The 20,360-nt window shown below is 35.9% G+C and overlaps 1 protein-coding gene across 7 annotated transcripts in view; it reads right to left on the reverse strand.

Annotated features, from left to right (window-relative positions):
* Positions 1-20,022, reverse strand: part of FAM172A (family with sequence similarity 172 member A) — a 407,295-nt gene extending 387,273 nt beyond the window's left edge. For 6 of the 7 annotated variants that reach the window (XM_029942608.1, XM_029942612.1, XM_029942611.1 and 3 more), the window contains exon 1: positions 19,869-19,953. The gene's annotated coding sequence lies outside the window, so the exon portion shown is untranslated. Of the gene's footprint in view, positions 1-19,868 lie in introns of all 7 variants that reach the window. The other variant, XM_029942614.1, reaches the window with a different exon arrangement.
* Between the last annotated feature and the right edge of the window lie 338 nt (positions 20,023-20,360).

The following is a 20,360-nucleotide window of genomic DNA, read 5'->3' on the forward strand; positions in this document are numbered from 1 at the left end:
GCCTGGGGCCTTCTTGAGATTGTGTCTGCCCTTCTCTCTGCCCCTCCCCCCGCATGCACATGGACACGCACATGCTCTATCAAAAATAAACATTTTAAAAAATGGAGAAAGTAAGAATAATTAATGCAAAAATGAGTCCATTTTTGAAACTGTATTTATTTATTCAATTTAGTAAACAAGTATATTACATTATACTCTTAAAATGAGGTCTATTAGCTAATTTAGATTAATTACTTAAATAACAACACTTGATGCTATTAGAGGATATAGTAGGATTTTGATGATGTTTATAGTCAAGGTCTTATTCAGAAAGAATCAATACATGGTAGGGACAATAGCCATATAGAAACCTAGGGTTTACATAATAATTGTAATCAGACTCTCATTCAGAAGGAAGCAATACATTCTAAAAACAATAGCCATAAGGAACCACGGCATCACTTCATTACTGGGCTGAGGAACAGGCAGAACTTTCTATCTTTTCCTACGTTTAAGACTAATTTTAGGATTTCAGAATCTTCTGAAATGCATGGTAGAACAGTCAACTTTAGGGATGCATAAACAGAGCTGTGTGGATAATGTAAAGGATATATTTTCTTTTAACTATCTAATGGCTCAATGAAAGTACAAGACTGATCAAATGAGAAACTTCTCAATGAAGAGGCCAAATAGTAGAAGAGAAAAGGCATCCTTCTCAAATATCACTGCTACCTTTCCTATTAGGACAATACATAAACAATCTTAGCCGTTTCATGTATACAGAATATGTGACAGATGTTGAAAAACTAGCTTAAAAATGCGAAAGTGAAGAACCACAAGATTTAAAACTCCATGAAACCATATATAAACATTTCAGTGTAACAAATTCTGATATTTTAACTCTGATTTCTCCATTCCAGACACTTGATTTTGCAATTCAAAGTAAATGGAAGGAGAGTAGAAAAATCATAGACTAAAAATAGCAGAGAACTGAGGATGGTGTTTTTTCCACATCCTAAGCATCTCTACCTAAAATTTAAAAGCAATATGGTAAAGTCCATTCAACGAATGGAGAACAAATAGAAAATAACTACATTTAGAATGTAAAACCCTCTGGTTCATCTCAACAATCTATGATGTTTTAGGCATTACATGTAGAGTAGACAGAATATCAATGTTTTCCAAAGTTCACTATATAATAAATTACTGAACAAAACCAATTAAATAATACATATCATGTAAGCTATCCACATCTAAATTCTCCAATTTAATTTTAATGAGGTATAGCAAAACATGAATAACACATAGGTAATTGCTTTTTAAGTCATACATGGTATCAAAAGAAAAGACACACTCAACTCAAAGTTCTCTAAATCAGAGAAGTGTCTTCCCAAAGATAAGACAGACTACAGAAGAGTATGATTGCAAAAGCATTCATTAATGACTGCAGAATCAAAAATGTTGAAGAAGTGAACTCTTCCTGAGATCAGGAACAAGGTAGGAATGCCCATTTTCACCATTAACTGTACTAAGAGAAATACATGTGGATAGAGTATATAAAATGCAGCATTTGATTGGCTTTGCCCATTAATTTATGAATACCCACTTTTATCATTATGTGAACTGAGAAATGCAAATGTGGATAAGTTAAATAAAATGTGGTATTTGGCTGGCTCTGTCCACAAGTTTATTATAAAGTGAGTTTTGGACTTACCGATAATCTGCCTGCACCACACATAATGCTTAAGTCAGTATACATACATTGCTATGGGGGGGAAAAAAGGCAAAGCGATTGGAAGACAGAACTAAAACACTCTAATTGCATTTTATGTAACTTTACATGGAAAATCCCAGAGAAACTATAAAACAACTACTATTGTTCACAAATAAATTTAACAAGGTTGAAAGAATATAAAGTAAATGTATAAAATTCAAATGTACTCATAATATAGACAAATATAAATATATACATATCAAGAACAATCAGAAAACATGGGAAAAATCATTTCAGTAGTGCCAAATACATAAAATTCCTAAAAACAAACCTAAAGGAAGATGTTCAAGAATGCTACATTAAAAACCACTTTGTTGGGGAAAACAAAACAAAACAGAACAGAACAGGGGCTGCAGGGTGGCCTGGTGGGCTAAGCGTCCAACTCTTGATTTCGGCTCAGGCCATGATCTCACCACAGTGAGATTTAGCCCCATATCAGGCTCAGTGCTGGGCATGGAGCCTGCTTAAGATTTTCTCTCTTCTCCCTCTGCCCACACATGTGTACTCTCTCACTTTCTCTAAAAAATAAAATAAACTAAAAATCACGTTGTTAAAAAAAATTAAAGATGTGAATAACCAAAAATACCACATTTAGGGATTAGAAAACTCATTATTTTTAAGATAACATCTCTTCCCAAATTGATTTATAAATTCAACACAATCCCAATCAGATCACTGGAGGCAATTTTGTAGATATTGGCAAGTTAATTCTAAAATTCTTAAAGAAATGCAGAAGACCTGGAATAAACAAAGCAATTTCATAGTAGAACAAAGTGGGAGATGCATTCTACCTAATTTTAAAAATTAACACAAATCTATAGCAATCAAAACAGTTTGGTACTGGCTAAAAAAAAAAAAAAAGAGGGGTGCCTGGGTGGCTCAATCAGTTAAGCATCCAACTTCAGCTAAGATCATGATCCCAGAGGTTGTGTGCTCCAGCCCCGCATCAGGGTCTGTGCTGACAGCAGATTCTGTGTCTCCCTCTCTCTGCCCCTTCTCCGCTCACACTCTGTCTCTCTCTCAAAAATAAATAAATATTTTAAAAAATTAAGAAAAAAGATATATATATATATACATATATATATATATACATATATATCTCACAGAAACAAATTCAAGACTTCCAGCTCTGATTACAAAGCTGTATTTTTCAAGACAGTATGAGACTAGCACAAAAAACAGACACACATATCAATAGAACAAAATAGAAAACCCAGAAATGGACCCACAACTATACCATTCAACAAAGAAGAAAAGAATATCCAACGGAAAAAGCCTCTTCAACATAGGGTGCTGGGAAAACTGGAGAGCAACATGCAGATAAATGAAAGTTTTCTTATACCATGCACTAAAATAAATTTAAAATGGATGAAACATCTAAATGTGAGATAGGAAACCAACAAAATACTGAAGGAGAACACAGGCAGCAACCTCAATGACATTGTCCCAGAGCAACTTCTTACTAAACACTTTGCCAGAAGCAAAGGAGGAAAGAAAAAGCAAAAAACAACTATTGGGATTTCATCAAGATAAAAAGCTTCTGCACAGCAAAAAGAAACAATCAATAAAACTAAAACACAGCCTACAGAATGGGAGAAGGTATTTACAAATGACATATCTGATAAAGGGTTAGTAACCAAAATACATAAAGAGGTTATCAAACTAAACATCCAAAAAATAAATAACCCAGTTATTTCTGCCCATAAGAAATGTACAGTACAGTTGTTTCTCAAAAAGTTAAATATACAACTACCCTACAACCCAGCAATTGCATTATTATTTACTCAAAGGATAAAAAAATACAGATTTGAAGGGGTACATGTACCCTGATGTACACAGCAGCATTATCAACAGCAGCCAAACTATGGAAAGAGCCCAAATGTCCAGTGACTGATGAATAGTATACACATATATGGTATACATATATATATGTATATACATTTTATGTACACACACATACACACACACTCACACACACACAGGAATATTAGCCAGCCATCAAAAGGCATGAAATTAAGTCTCATTTGCTTACCTTAACATCCACAACATGCATGGAGTTAGAGTGTATTAGGCTAAGCAAAATAAGCCAGTCAGAGAATGACAAATACATGATTTCACTCATCGTGGAGTTAATGCAACAAAACAGATGAACATACTGGAAGGGGGGAAAAATAAGAGGGAAGGAAAGAAACCATAAGAGACTCCTTACCATAGAGAACAAACTGACAGTTGATGGAGAGGAGGTGGGAGGGGGATGGGCTAAATGGGTGACGGGTATTAAGGAGGGTGCTTGTTGGGTTGACCACTGTGTATTATATGTAAGTGATCAATCAATAAATTCTACTACTGAAAACAATATTACACTACATGTTAACTAACTAGTACTTAAATAAAAATTTTTTAAAAAGGCTTGCATCCAAATTACAGCAAGAACTCTTACAACAGAATAATAACAACCTAATTTAAAATAGTAGGCAAAACAAACAAAAGTCCAGAAAAAGATGGCTACACAGGTGAATTCTACCAAATATTTAATACCTCTTTTTCTCAAACTATTCTAAAAAACAGAAAAGGAAGGAAAACTTCCAAATTCATTGCATATGGCCAATATTTCCATGATACTAAAAATAGATGAAGATACTACAAAAAAAGAACCACAAGGCAATATACCCAGTGAACAAAGATACTCAACAAAATGGTTATCAAATAAATCAAACATTAAATTGAAGAAAAAAAAATTCGCCATGAGCAACTGGGATTTATTTCAAGGATGCAAGGGTGGTTCAATATTCACAAATCAGTCAACACAATACATCATATCAAAAGAGAAAGGATAAAAACCTTATGTTCATTTCAACAGATGTAGAAAAAGCATTTGACAAAATACAATATCCATTCACGATAAAAATCCTCCACAAAGCAGGTTTAGAGAACACATACCTCAATATAATAAAGGCCATATATGAAAAGCCCACAGCAAACATCATACTCAAAGGGAAAAAACTGAGCACATTTCCTCTAAAGTCAGGAACAAGAAAAGGATGTCCACACTTACCATTTTTATTCAACATAGTACTGGAAGTCAAGCCACAGCAATTACACAGCAAAAAAGCATCCAAATTGGCAAGGAAGAAGCATGCTTCCACTATCGGTAGATGACATGATACTACATATAGAAAAGCCTAAAAATTTCACAAAAAAAATACTACAATAAATGAATTCAGTAAAGTCACAGAATACAAAATCAATGTACAGAATTCCATTGCATTTCTGTACACTAAAAATGATGCAATGGAAAGAGAAATTAAGAAAACAATCCCAATTATAATTGCACCAAAAATAATAAAATACCTGGGGATAAATTTAACCAACCAGGTGAGAGGCCTGTACTCTGAAAACTATAAAACACTGATGAAAGAAACTGAAGACAATACAAAAATATGGAAAGATACTCCGAGCTCATGGACTGAAAGAGTACTTTTTAAATGTCCATACTATCCAAAGCAATCTATAGATTTAAAGCAATCCTGATCAATAAGCCAACAGCATTTTTCAGAGAACTAGAACAGACAATCCTAAAACGTGTATGAAACCAAAAAAGACCCAGAATATTCAAAGCAATTTTGAAAAAGAAAAACAAAATGAGAGGCATCACAATCCCAGATTTCAAGTTATACTATAAAACTGCACTAAATCAAAACAATATGGTACTGGCACAAAAATAGACACACAGATCAATGGAACAAAATAGAAACCCCAGATATAAGCCCATAACTATATGGTCAATTAAATTAGACAAAGCAGTTGGGAGCATGCAATGGGAAAAAGCCTCTTCAACAAATGGTGATGGGAAAACTGCATATATACATGCAAAAGAATATAACTAGACCATTTTTTTTACATCATACACAGAAATAAACTCAAAATGGATTAACGACATAAATGTGAGACCTGAAACCATAAAAGTCCTAGAATAGAGTACAGAATTCCATTCTGTAAAATTCCATCAGAATTTTTCTGATATCAGCTATAGAACACTTTTCTAGATATGTCTCCTGAGGCAAGTGAAGCAGAAGCAAAACCTAACTATTGGGAATACATCGAAATAAAAAGGTTCCATACAGCAAAGGATATAATCAATAAAAAATGAAAAGACAAGCTACTGAGTGGGAGAAGATATTTGCCAATAACATATCCTATGAAGGGTTAGTATCCAAAATATATATAGTTTTTATAATTAAATACCTCAAAACCATTCAATTTAAAAATGGGAAGAAGACATGAACAGTTCTCCAAAGACATCCACATGGCCAATAGATACATAAAAAAATGTTCAACATCACTCATCATCAAGGAAATGCAATCAAAACTATGAGGTATCATGTCACACGTCAGAATGGCTAAAATAAAAAACATAAAAAACAAGCATTGACAAGAATGTGGAGAGATAGGAACCCTCATACACTGTTGGTAGGAATGCAAACTGGGATGGCCACTGTGGAAAACAGTGTGGCGGTTCTCCAAAAATTAAAAATAGAACTACCCTATGATCCGCTAACGCACTACTGGGTATTCACCCGAAAAATACAAGGACAATAATTCAAAAGGATATATGCACCCCTATGGTTATGGTAGCATTATTTACAAGAGACACATTATGGAAACAGCCCAAGTGTCCACTGATAGATGAACAGATAAAAAGGAGTATTATTCAGCTAAAAAAATGAATGAAATCTTGCCATTTGCAACATGCATGGAGCTAGAAAGAATGATATTAAGTGAAATCAGCCAGTAAGAGAAAGACAAATACCATATTGTTTCACTCATATATGGAATTTAACAATCAAAATAAATGAACAAAGAAAAGCTAAAGAGACAGATGAAAAAACATACTCAACTATAGAGAACAAACTGAGACCAGAGGGAGGTGGGTTGGGGGAGAAGTGAAATAAGTGAAGGGGAATTAAGCATACATCTATCTTGGTGAGCACTGAGTAATGTATGGAACAGTTGAATCACTATATTTTACACCTCAAACCATTATAACACTGTATGTTAACTATACTGGAATTAAAAAATAAATTAATTAAATTGATATCCAAAGAAATGTAGGCAAAAGATTTAAATAGCTACCTGTCCAAGGAAACGTACAAATGACCACTGAAAAATGACATGAGAAAGCATTTGGAAGTGATAGCAATATTCATCATTTTGATTGTGACAATAGTGTCAAGGATGTCTGCTAAAACATAACAAATTATAAACTTTAAACATGTGAATTTTACTGTATTTCTATTGCATCCTAATAAGGTTATAACAGATAAAAGTAAGATTTTTAAATGTTCAAAATGGTAACTGGCATGATTTATTCTCTTTTTCTAAAATGTTTACATGTCAACGTAGTACTCATTTTATGGTATGAAATGTACATAGAAAAAACTATATAATAAATATATAAACTACTCCTTGAGAGGAGATTATTTTATTACATTACAACCATACCTTCTTGTTTATTCCAAGAGATATCAGTAAATACACACAAATACAAAAATAACTTAAATATCACAAGCATTTAGCTTTGAGTGTAATTATAATTGCTATTAAGGAATTCATAAGACTGTAAACCAAAAAAAAAAGCTCTAAATATTGAAATTTCAAGCATAGACTTTATTAATACATTGGAAATAATTAGATTTCTAATCTTACTACTCCAGGCAACTGAGTGATGTTTACACACATGAAGAGGGAAAAAAGAAACTTAAGCTGATCTTCAGCTAGCATCTAATAACTGCTCTAGATATAGAGGGTTGGGAGTAGATATAGACGTGGTATTTCACAAAGATTAAAAAAGTGCTAAGATCAATGACCTTTATTAAATCAGCAGAACCAGCCTACAGTTTCCTACCATTTTTCTTTCATTTACTTAATAAAAATTTATTAACTACCCCAAATATATCAGATTTGTGTTTGACAGAAGTGATGCAAAAGGCAGTAGAGCATATGGCTAAAACAACTAATAGTAGAGCTGAAATGTCTCTGTTTACTTTCTAACTCCGCTGTCTCTTCTATGTATTTCCAAGGGCAAGTTACTTAACCTTCAGCTGTGCAGCACAACCTTAATAGCAGGCTTAGGATGTTCAAACTCCATCTATTCTAAAGATAGGGCTAGCCCTTGACTAGCTTCTGGAAAATAACCAATAAGGTCTTGGAATATCATGCCTGATCAGAGTGTCTCTGTACACATGAACCCATGGGCCATGCTAACCATGGTTTAAATGATGGTTTGTACCAACCATGCAAGATTTATGACGAGTGCATGCTTTTATCCACCTGAGTCCCGCAGCAAGCTGTACCAGTTTGATCTCTGTGGAAGCCAGAAACTGAGTAATTGTTAATTATGGGGGGCACTCCCTGCCTAGGTCTCACACACACACACACACACACACACACACACACCCTGGACTCCAAGGTCACAGGGAAGTTTTCCTAGTTGGTAAGACTTTGCACTTGATGTCACACATTGGTGTTGGGAGATTAAGCACTTTCCCTGGCTGTACTGAAAGACAAGTGGAAGCTGGTGCCTTCTCTCCCTTGTACTTCTGCCCTATGCGCTTCTTCTCTTCATTGATTTTAATCTGTATCCTTTCACTGCAATAAAATGAAACCACAAATATTACAGCTTTTTGGAATTCTGAGAGTTCTTCCAGCAAATCATCAAACCTGAGAGTTAAGAATCCTCGACACAGTAACATTGTTTCCACATCTAAAAAATGTATTTAATATTAGCACTTAAAGAATAGGTGTGGGGATCAAAAGAATTAATGGATGTTAGGAGCTTACAATAATGCCCAACATATAATGTTTGCTGTTTTTCATGCCGTTATAAAAACAAGTGGTCCTAATAATTGAATGGCTTGGTCTAGTGAGAGACGACATTAAATAATTAAATTACAAGTGCTAAAAAAAGTATGTATGATATATCAAAGGAACAAAAAGCATCATCATTTCCTTCTTTCCTATCCCCAAGACTATGTGTTCAACTCTCATGTGCTAAGTGAACAGCTGAGTGTATCCTCATAACAGCATATGTAATCCTTACAGGATTCCCTAACATAATACCTACCGGCACCAGCATCAACAGCACCACCACCACTACTGCCTCATCGAATATTCTTTTAACCTAACTCCACACTCTTAGAATCTATTCCTATACATATTCCCCTGATTTCAGTAGATACAAACAAAAACTATCAAGTTATTTTTGTCGTATATCATACTTCTTCCTGGTTTAAATTGTATGCCTCACCTTCTGGGGCCTGTGTGAGCTCAAGTCTGATTATAGGTCTAGAAGCAATGAAAGGTGGTCAGAATAAGATCAGTAGTCCATTACAGGCAACTACTTCAGGGGCTACTACACGGTCTTTAGGTCAGTGGGGACAGACCTTCTGGGAAGGAGAAGGGCTACAAATAAGGTTTAACAGAATTTAGAAATCCAAGATTCCTAGCTTCATCAGAATCTGCACAAAGGAACCCATATAAGGACCCAATCCTTCTTTCAAGGTTGCAAATTCAAATAGTGCTGTATTTCAATCATCCACATGATCTGTTTTAAAGAAACCTTAGGATTGTAACTCTAGGACATAAAGGCTTCTTTTAGAGTAGCAATAGATACAAAGTTCAGTACCTGGAAATACAGTGTGGTCCTACTGAAAACTTAAAATGTGAAAGTGGCCTTGAAACCAGGCATAGGACTCTGAGAGGAGTATTAGAGAAAACCTAAAATACCCCCGAAGAACCTATTTATAGGAGCCCAATGATTTTTGCTAAATCTATGAACAAGGACTTGCAAAAAAGCAAAGTAAATGTTACTGGATATTTGAGGAAAGAGGATCCTTGTTAAGTAGTAGTAGAAACTTCAGTAACACTGTCCATGGAGTTATATAGAGAGAAAAGAGAACATAGTGGCTGATCTAGCTAAGGAGAAATCCAATCAGTGTTGAATGTGCCACCTGATTCATTTTGCTGCTTACTTGCAAAGTGAGAGAGAATATAATGAAACGACTGTTAAAGAAAAAAGAGACAAGACTCACGCTACAAAAGATACTGTCAGGAGAGTGAAAAGCCAAGTCACAAACTGAGAGAAAATATTTGCAAGATGTTTCTAATAAAGCTATCTCATCTAAAATAAATAACTCTTAAAATTTAAGAAGAAAACTGAGCCAAAGACCTGAATAGATGCTTCACCAAATATATACAGATGGCACATAAACTTATGAAAAGATGCTACATATCACAGGTCATTACAGAATTGCAAAGTAAAACAACAACGAGACACCACCACAGACCTATTAGAATGAACAAAATCCTAAACACAGACAACCCCAAGTGCCAGCAAGGATGCAGAGCAATAGGAACTCTCATTTTTTTGCAGCTGAGAATGCAAAAATGGTATAGCCATGTTGGAAGCTAATTTGGCAGATTCTTACAAAATTAAACATACTCTCACCACATAATCCAGGAATCATACTCCTTATATTCACCTAAATGAACTGAAAACTTTCGTCCACACAAACGCCTGCACACAGATGGTTTATGGCAGCTTTACTCATTACTACAAAACTTAGAAACCACTAAAATGTCCTTCAGTCGGTAAATGAATAAATCAACTGTGGTACATCTATAAAATGAAATATTATTAAGCAGTAAAAAGAAGTACTATCAAACCATGAAAAAATAGCAACAAACTTAAAATGCATATTACTAAGTATAAGCCAATTTGAAAAGGCTACATACTACATGATTCTAACTGTAAGACATTTTGGAAAAGGCAAAACTAGAAAGACACCCAAAAGAGGGCAAGGATTAGGAGGAAGGGGGAATAAACAGGCAGTAAAACTATTTTTTTTAAGTTTATTTATTTTTGAGAGAGAGAAAGAGAAAGAGAAGCACAGAGAAAAGGAGATGCAGAATTCAAAGCAGGCTCCAGGCTCTGAGCTGTCAGCACAGAGCCCGATTTGGGGCTTGAACCCACAAACCCGAGATCGTAACCTGAGCCAAAGTCAGACACTCAACTGAATAAGCCACGCAGGCACCCCAATATGAAACTATTTTAGTGCAGTGAAATTATTCTGTACAATACATGGATCATGGATACATGTGCTTACAAATTTGCCTAAATCCAGAGAATGCAAAACACTAGGACTGAACCCTAAATTACGGGGTTTGGATGATAACGATATGTCAACATAGGTTAATCAGCTGTAACAAATACATCACTCTGATGGGAGAGGTTGACAGTGGGGGAGACTGTGCAAGTGCAGAGGCAGGAGGTATATGCGACATCTCTTAATTTTCCACTCAATTTTGCTGTGAACTGAGAACTGTTCTAAAATATCAAATCTATTAAAAGAAAATTAGGCAAATGAGGCTAAAATTAAGAAATGTTTTCTGAGTAAACAAAAAATCCAGGACATTACCAGGAAAATATGGCTCAAGAATGAGGCTGAGGGTATATTCAAAAAATCCTCATTAAAACCTCAAAAATATTAAAGGTGGTGCCTCAGACTACTAGCCACTCAGCATTCTATAAGGCCCTCTAAAGGCATTAGAACGTGCCTTATTGAGCCTCTTAAACAATAAAGCTCTACAAAAATTAAGGGCATTATCCCTCAACCTCTTAACTAGGAACCCAAAATCTAAAAGGATTTATCTAAAAAAAAAAAAGTATGTAACTGTGACTTTTGCACAAAGGAATGTATACCAATAGAATTCACATAACTTTCACAACATTTATAAAATATTTACATATATTTTTGCTTAATATATAAAATATTTAATATATCTTAAATGAAGAGAGACTTTTGGATCCCAAAATTCTACTGGCAGGAAGCAGACTAAGAAAACTACTCACTTTGGAAACATCTGCTTTCTTCCATGAAGAAAGACAGGTAAAACTATAAGCATAAAAGGCAAGGCTAAGAACCTTGAAGAATTATTCCCAGGCTTGAGACTTGATCAAGAAACTTCCAACATTTGCCCATCTGGATCTCAGAGTGCCATGAACCAGTGACACCTCTGCATCTCCCCCTTTTCCCGTTTTATAACAAGACCGTCTCCAGCAGTTATCTATGCCTGTCCCCCATGTACACTGGGTATTGCAGGCGGGGGAGGCAGATTGAGCAGAAGGGTACTCAAAAGAGCTGTGCTTAAGGAAAACACCGAAGGAATCCCATCTAAGCCTGGACCTTATTTAGATGATGAAATTCTGCACTTTGAGATGACACAGTACCAGAATGAGACATGCAAGGCCTTGGGAAGCAGTGGGTGTGCTCTGCATGTGGGAAGTACATGAACCTCTGGGGCCTGGAGGGCAGACTGTGGCAGCCAACTTTCTGCCTCCTGTTATTCACATCCTCATGTGGTCTCCTCCCACAAAGGAGAGTTGACTGTATGACCAATGCTCAACAGGAAAAGTGACAGTATCACACCTCCAAAATTATAACATTGAGGCTTCCACCGTGGGTGCTCTCTCTGTCAGATCCCTTAATCCAGGGAAACCAGGTTGTGAGCAGCTCTATGGAGAGGCTCAAGCGGTATGTAGGTGAAGCTTTATGCCAACAGCCACGTGAGTGAGCTTGGAAGTGGACCTTCCAGAACCAAACTACAGACGAGTGCAACCCAGCTGGCACCGTAACTCCAACCTCATGGAAGATGCTAAACCAGAACTGCCCCTTAGCTGACCCTAAATTTTGGACTTTAAGAGAAGGTGTGAGATAATCAACAGTTTTCATTTTAAGTTGCTAAATTTGGGGATAAATTGTCTGACATAGCAATAGATAACATATAGTTAAATACCAAGTGAACACCACCAAAGCTCCCAGATTCATTCACTCTCATCATCAATGAATTGCCTCCTGGTTTTCCAATTCAGTAATAATTTATTTTCTATGTAAGGAAGGAGCTTCCTTCAGATTTACCAAAACAAGAATGCTTTCTTTTACTGTCTTTGGCTTTAAAAGAAAACATAGTGGAAAATTAGCTTACATAACAATATTTTCAGAATTAACGGGTGATCTGGCTGAAAGTCCTTCTTCATTGAGAAAAAGAGAAACCTTACATTTTTAATTAGAACAGTTAAAAACACAAACACATATGCTTGTTTGGATAAAACTAATTATGCATGTTTCTTACTGAAGCAAATATTCAGAATAAATAAGCTTGTTTTCAATAGTTTGTTTTCAATGATAAAACAGAAATGTCTAGTTTCTCAAAATTACTTGTAGTATTCCTAACGCAGATAAAATTTTCACCATTATAATCACTCACACTGTTCCAAAATTATAAAACACTACCTATAAACAATAATACTCTAATCACAATTACCTGTCAAATACATTAGCACAAACATATTTATCATATTAGTAACCTAGATAAAAGTAGGAAAGATTCTAAAAGAACAATGTATGAATAAAAAGTGCTTTGATGCTGGCAGAAAAAGGTCCAAAATGATCTCCAGTAAATTCAATTTTTTTGAATCCTAGAACCAACCTAGAGCCATCCAGTTTAAAGTTCAGGACATGATACGACCTACAGAAAAGACCCAATCACTCCCTAACAGCAGCATATGATAGGATTAAAAATTCTAACTTACAGTAAGTTAAGCTTTCACTCTGAGAGGAGTCTACAACTGCCACAAACCAATCGCTGTAAATATCAAGAAAATAAAAACGAAAGGGTGCAATATAGCCACTGAAAGGCAAAGACAAACAATTACTCATGTTAAAGTCTGTATAATGCAAGAATAAAAATTCAAATGTTTATAGGTACCGAAAAGTCAACAGTCAACACAGTCAGGGAGGCTCTATAAGTCATAAGCTTACAATGAACGTATGAATGTGAAGCCTGCAAGAAACTGGAAAACACAGCTCATTTCAAAGGAGTTACAATTTGCCCCACTGTTGTTATACAGAATGAAGACCCAGTGTGAGTGGAACTTTCTATTTTTGAGAAGAAACCAAAAATTTGGATTCTTACTTAAATTAGTTGAAAACTAATTTTACAGATTTAAAAATTGTATAGGTTCATTTAGCCTGGGGATCTCCAATTTGCAAACTCCATTTGATGCAAAAACAGATATATCAGTAATAAAAATAAGACTCCAGTGATCCCTTAGAAAAATAATAATTTTCCAGAAAGTGAGATGAAGCCAAAAGTATTTTCTAAAACTAAGCCTAAAATACATACTCCAACTACATTAGAGGGTGTTAAACCAAATGCATCAAGATGATTAATTAATATTCAAACTACCTGAGTTAGTACTAGAATAATTTCCATAGTATACATAACGATGATACCACAAAGAACGGGTGGTTCACATCACAAGGGTATGTCACTATCTCACTGAGAATTAATCAAACTGTAAAACATTTTCTAAATTCCACCTCTATACTACAATATACTTGAGGTCCATGCAAAAAAGTAGCTACCTTTTATATAGGAAATGGATGAATAAGTCTTTGGTGTTGTAAAAGCAACTTCACTTAAACATAACTACCACCACCACCACCAAAAAAAGAAGAGGAAAAAAAAGTAAAGAAAATAATGAGGAGGGAAAAACCCAAGATATATTGTAGTATAGAGGTGGAATTTAAGGAAAGGTATTAAGCAGGCTGTGTTTTAGCTTATGGGCAAGTAATAAATTGTATCATGTATCTTGGATGTATCATAGATAAGCTGCTATATAACAATTGCCACGTCAGATATCTGTGAAATTAGGTGATTAACTAGTTGTTACTTAACCTTCTAATTTCTGTATAAGTCTAATTACATGAAATAGAAGTTGGGGTTTTGATTTTTTACTTTGCTTTTCTGTTTGGAGTGTCATTGTAACTACTGTATTGTAAATGATGGAAAATAATTGCATATGTTAAAAAAATAAATTGTGTTATTAAAAAAATAAAAAATTTTTAAAAAATAAATAAATAAAAATAAAAAAATAGAAGCTCCTTCAAAAAAAAATAAATAAATAAATAAAACATTTTCTAGGAGTGCCTGGATGGCTCAGTCAGTTAAGCCTCTCTCTCTCTCTCTCTTTTTCTTTTAATGTTTATTTATTTTTGAGAGTAAGACAGAGCATGAGTGGGGAGGGGCAGAGAGAAAGAAAGAGGGAGATACGGAATCTAAAGCTTTTTTTTTTTTTTCATTTTTTTAATGTTTATTTTTGAGAGAGAAAGACAAAAAATTAAGCATTGACTCTTGGTTTTGGCTAAGATCATGATCTCATAGTTCGTGGGTTTGAGCCTGCTTGGGATTCTGTCTCCCTTGCTCTCTGCCCCTCTCCCACTCGCTATCGCTCTAAATAAATAAATAAATACATACATACATACATACACATTTTTTTTCAATTAATTTACCTTGAGTTATAATCTTGGTTACAATTCTAGCCTGTTCCATATTGTAAACCAGGCACACAAAACCAAGCTATGTTTTACAGATGAAAAGGGTATCAATCACACTCCTTCTTTATCTTAAATATTAACTCTTTTTTAAAATAGAGTTGGTGTTTAGCCACATTTTAGATTATTCTTGCTTCTTGCTTATAATAGAACACATATAAGGGCAATGTGATCAGCAGGGGATGGTATCAGCTACATCCAACAACAGTTACTAGTTACACTGTTGGGTATTAGTTGTGATCATTTCTGTAATGAACTCTCAAAGGGCCCAAATATACAATCTTAGTCTTATTAGCATCTCTCCAACCTTTGAACAAATCAACCCTAAGTATGTATCAATCTAGATTATGCTTAAAATACATATCCTAACTGCTATACAGAAATGGAATCAAGAGTGCCTGGGTGGATCAGTAAGTTGAGTGTCTGACGTCAGCTCAGGCCATGTCTCATGGTTCACAGGTTCAAGCCCTGCGTCTGGCTCTATGCTGACAGCTCAGAACCTGGGGCCTGCTTTGGATTCTATGTCTCCCTCCCCCTCTTCTGCTCATGCTCTGTCTCCGTCTCAAAAACAAACATTAAAAAATTAAAAAAAAAAAAGAAATGGAAACATACCATACACTGCTTCAATTTAGATATTTTTCTCTACAACAAAAATTATTTATGTTATCTATATTGCAAAAATGAACTATTACCCCCAAAAGGAGACACTAATACAATATCACGGAAAGCAGCACAGTTCTGCTGTCTCTAACTTAACTGTAAACCTTGAGTAAGTCAGTCATCTGCCATCTCATCTGTACCAAATTAATCAATTTTGATTTGGCAAAGAGTGTTGAACAAAATTGTGGTACGATTTTTCATTCATTACTTTAAATTAAAGCAAAGTAATTGGCTTAAATGAGCTTTATAACTGAAATAGCTAAATGTAGTACCTCAAGAGTATTTTCTAGACAATGACTGTGTACAATACGATCAACAGTTTAAAAGAAAAAGTGTTACTTTAAAGTAATGGGCCATTAGCTCTTCTGGACCAAAAAAAAAATCCTTCTTAAACAAATAATCTAAAAAATACTTTTTTAAAAAAATGCTGAATATTGTTAAATTACACGATTACTCATTAAATGACTCAAACCTCATTACTCTATGGATGGAAATAATGTGATAGGTTGTCTAGAAAACTTAATATATTCCTGTAGGACTGTATACACTGCACACCTTTCAAAGATGACTACTGAACCAGATGGACTGATACATACATTACCTGATACACAGTAGGTCTTACTAAACTACTGAAGGCCAAGTGACTGACTTCAGCACCAGCTGACATGGACCTGGTGATTTGCTCTCTCTCACCCTCTCCTCAACCCCATTCCAATCTGTAGAGCTGTATTACTTCCTGTCACCTTCCTGGATCTTATCTCCTCTGCCTCCAGTTCTGCTGCTTATTGTCTATCACTGTTACTGATGGAGAGTTACTTTGTCACTCTCCACCTACCCACATCCCATTGCTACACTGGTATTCAATACTTTTTTTCTGTTGCACTATCTTTATTTCTTCTGTTTCCAGGCCTTCTCAGCTTCCAGAAAAAAGATATCTACTTCACAGGCACAGTCAGCCAATCAATATACTCCTTTCCTTCTGATTAAAAAGAAAACAAAATTAAAGCAGGTCTGGATGATCCTTGGCTTCTCTGTACTCTTTTCATCGCAATCTGATATTCGAAAGTTCATTCACTGCTACAAAAGATGCTTTATGGTCTCTTTTATTTCTAAGTTTGGAGTTTCTGCAGATACTTAGTCTATAGATGATAGCTTTTACTACTATAGAATTTTAGGGTTAAAAAAATCAATAGAAAACATGAAGGCTGCCTTCTTAACCCTTAAAGATTCACCAAAACAACAAAAACAAACAAACAAACAAAATACACTCCAAAATTTTCTATTAAAATCAGATCTTGAAATAAATGAATAGCACTCCAAAGAAGATATACGTAGGGCCCTCAAACATATTAAAAAAAAAAAAAGATGTTTAACACCACCAATCATTAGGGAAATGCAAACCAAAACCACAGAAGATACTACTCCACACCCACACACCCATCAGGATGACTATTATTAGAGAGAGAGAGAGAGAGAGAGAGAGAGAGAATGAATGAGAATATGTTTGTTGAGGAAGTGGAAAAATATTGGTGAGGATATGGAGAAATTGGAACCTCTCTGCATTGTTGATGGGAATGTAAAATACTGTAGGCACTATGGATAACAAGGAAGGTAATTCCTAAAAAGTTAAACACAGAACTGACATTTGATCCACCAATTCCACTTCTGGGTATATACCAAAAAGACATGAAAGCAGAGACTCAAACAGATATTTGCATATTCCTGTTCAGGGTAACCTTATTCACAATAGACAGAAAATGAAAGCAACCTAAGCATCCACAGTCAAATGGATAAAAAAAAATGTGGTATACACGTATAATGGAATATCAGTCAACCTTAAAAAGGAAACAAGATACAACATGAATGAATGTTGAAAATATAATTCTTAGTGAAACAACCTAATTACAAAAGGACAAATATTGTATGATTCCATTGATTGAGTTACCATAAATAGAGATGGGAAATTCAGAGATAGAAAGTAGACTGGTGGTTGCAAGAGGCTGAAAGGAGGGGCGAACAGAAGTTAATGTTTAAAAGATACTGAATTTCAGTCGTGAAGATGGATAATAGTGATGATTGCATAATGGTGTGAATGTACTTAATACCACTAATATGTCCAGTTAAAAATGGTTAAAGTGGTAAATTCTGTTATGTATATTTTACCACAGTAAAAAAAAATTAATGAAAAGTAAAGTTTATAAGAAGGCAGAGAAGAACTTGCTACTTAGTTATCCATCGCTACTGTGCAAACTATATCTTACTCTAAAACAGCACAAGTAATAAATCGACTGATTAAAACTTTGTTAGTGCTGAAGAGCATAGAAAGCTCTCTAAACATCTAAGGACTTCAGATTCTCCTCAAAGAGGTATGGGAAAGCTGTAAAAAACTGTCAATAAAGAAGATCTCTCATACACACACCAAACCACTGAATAAATACTCATTTTTGAGATTTTTAAACTCTACTGCCTTCCCACCTACATCATTACTATTCTAGGATACACCAAACATACTCTTGCCTCACCAACTTTGTTATCCTAAAACATCCATCCTCACATACCTGCAGAGGTCACTCATTTCATTTGGATGTCTAATCAAATGTTCCCTTACCAGAGAGGCTAATCTTGACCACACTATGTAAAAATAGAATCCTCTGTAATTCTCTCCCCTCATAAAGAGCTTTATTTTTTCTTCATAGCTTTTATTACTATTTGATAAACATTTACTTGCTCATTTTTTTTCTCCATCTACTATAATGTAAATTCCAAGTATACAAAGACTTTGTTTATTTTGTTCACTATTGTGCCTCAGGACCTAGAACACCACCTGGCACATTGAGAGTGGTCAATAAATATTTGTTGAATGAATGAATAGATGGATATTCACTGCATAACTTATATCATACTTCCCTCTTGGTCTTGGTACTATTTTACCACCTACCAGCCTTGCCACAGACACCAGTCACTACCTCAAAACCATCCCCAGTACCCCTGCCACAGGTCAAGTGGAAGGAACGCCTAGTTTGAAAGTTAGAGAGAAGCCTGGTACCAGAATTGACAGTAATAGCTCCATGAGGCACTTCAAACAGTGCTTCCTCTATGACTCAGTTTCTAAACATCATGAATGAATAATACAGTATATTTGCCCTCGCAATATGGGTTAAAGAATTAAGGATAAAGAATTTACCTCTAACACTGCTTTAAAACAAAAAGATACCAAGTATTGCATATAACATCACATTGCACCTGTCTTGATAAATATTACAAGGCCTTGCTGGTCTGCAAACCACAGGATCCCTCTACAACTTTTCAGGGTAGGTGGAAAACCAGACAAATGCAAGAACACTAGCTGTTAATAAATATAGTCAAAATTTAACTGGTTACTTGGCCCAACAAACACACACTCTGGATGATTAGAAGAATATGTTACATCTCTGGGAGGTAGTCAGAAGACTGCTTCCATTATATATCTAACTAACTTTGTTTCAAAGTCAAATGTTTAAAAATTTATTCCAGTCAAATGTCCCACCAGCGCTCATGCATGTTACAAGTTTTGAGAGCATTTTATAACTGCATTTTAATCTTTCGTTTGCAGTGAATGACTTCTGGTAAAGCTTCGGCAGATAATTATAATGTTTGTAGGAAAAAAAATGTTTAATCAGACAATAAATACCATCCTTCCAAAGAAAGCGTACGACGGCCCGTTACTCTATGGTCTCTAGGGCTCACCGAACCCCACATGTTTAGTTGTAACGAAAGTCATCGAGGAAACACACGTGTCCTGACCCCGCCTAATAAGTGGAAAGGGCGGGTGGAACTGGTCTTCAGCGGGGTCCCGGGACAGGGGACACCTGTGCGCAGGGTGCAAGGCGTGCGCCGTGGGCAGTCAGTCTGGGGCCACAGGGCCAACAACCCCCGCCCGAAACCCACCAGGCCAGTCTTTTCCTCTAATTTCCGTCCGGGCCTGCCCCCGGGGCTCACATCTCCGCAAACGCAGGTCCTACCTGAGCTCTGCCCCCAGCTACAGGGCTGCGGGGGGAGGCGGGAGGAGGCGTGGCCTTCCAGCTCGCCAGTGGAACTCCCTCGTGCGGTTGTTATGACTTTTCCTCTCGGGATCCGCGCCCCGACCAAGTTCGAGCCGCACTTCCGGGGTCCGCAAGAGACTGAAACGTCATTGCGCATGCGACGGCGGCGGCGACAATCCGGAAATGGGCGGAGCGTGGTTGCTGGGTTGGTTCCTGTGGCGCTAGGTGGGCTGGGAGAGAAAGGCTTGTGGGAGGTAAGAGATTGCACTGTTCTTTTCCCGTGGGTTGTGCTCCCTTTTCCTTCACCTTTTCTTCAGAAGTGGGAGACCCCGCTTTCCGGGTATCCTTAGAAGACGGGGCCACATTGAAACCCCCTTCTCTAAGAGAAAATTAAAAAACATTTGTGAGACTGCCCTTGGAGCTACTTGACCACTCTCCCAATCATGTTTTATTCAGCTTTACCCAGTCCAT

Source organism: Suricata suricatta, chromosome 6 (genome assembly GCF_006229205.1).
Source record: "Suricata suricatta isolate VVHF042 chromosome 6, meerkat_22Aug2017_6uvM2_HiC, whole genome shotgun sequence".
Lineage (NCBI taxonomy): Eukaryota > Metazoa > Chordata > Mammalia > Carnivora > Herpestidae > Suricata > Suricata suricatta.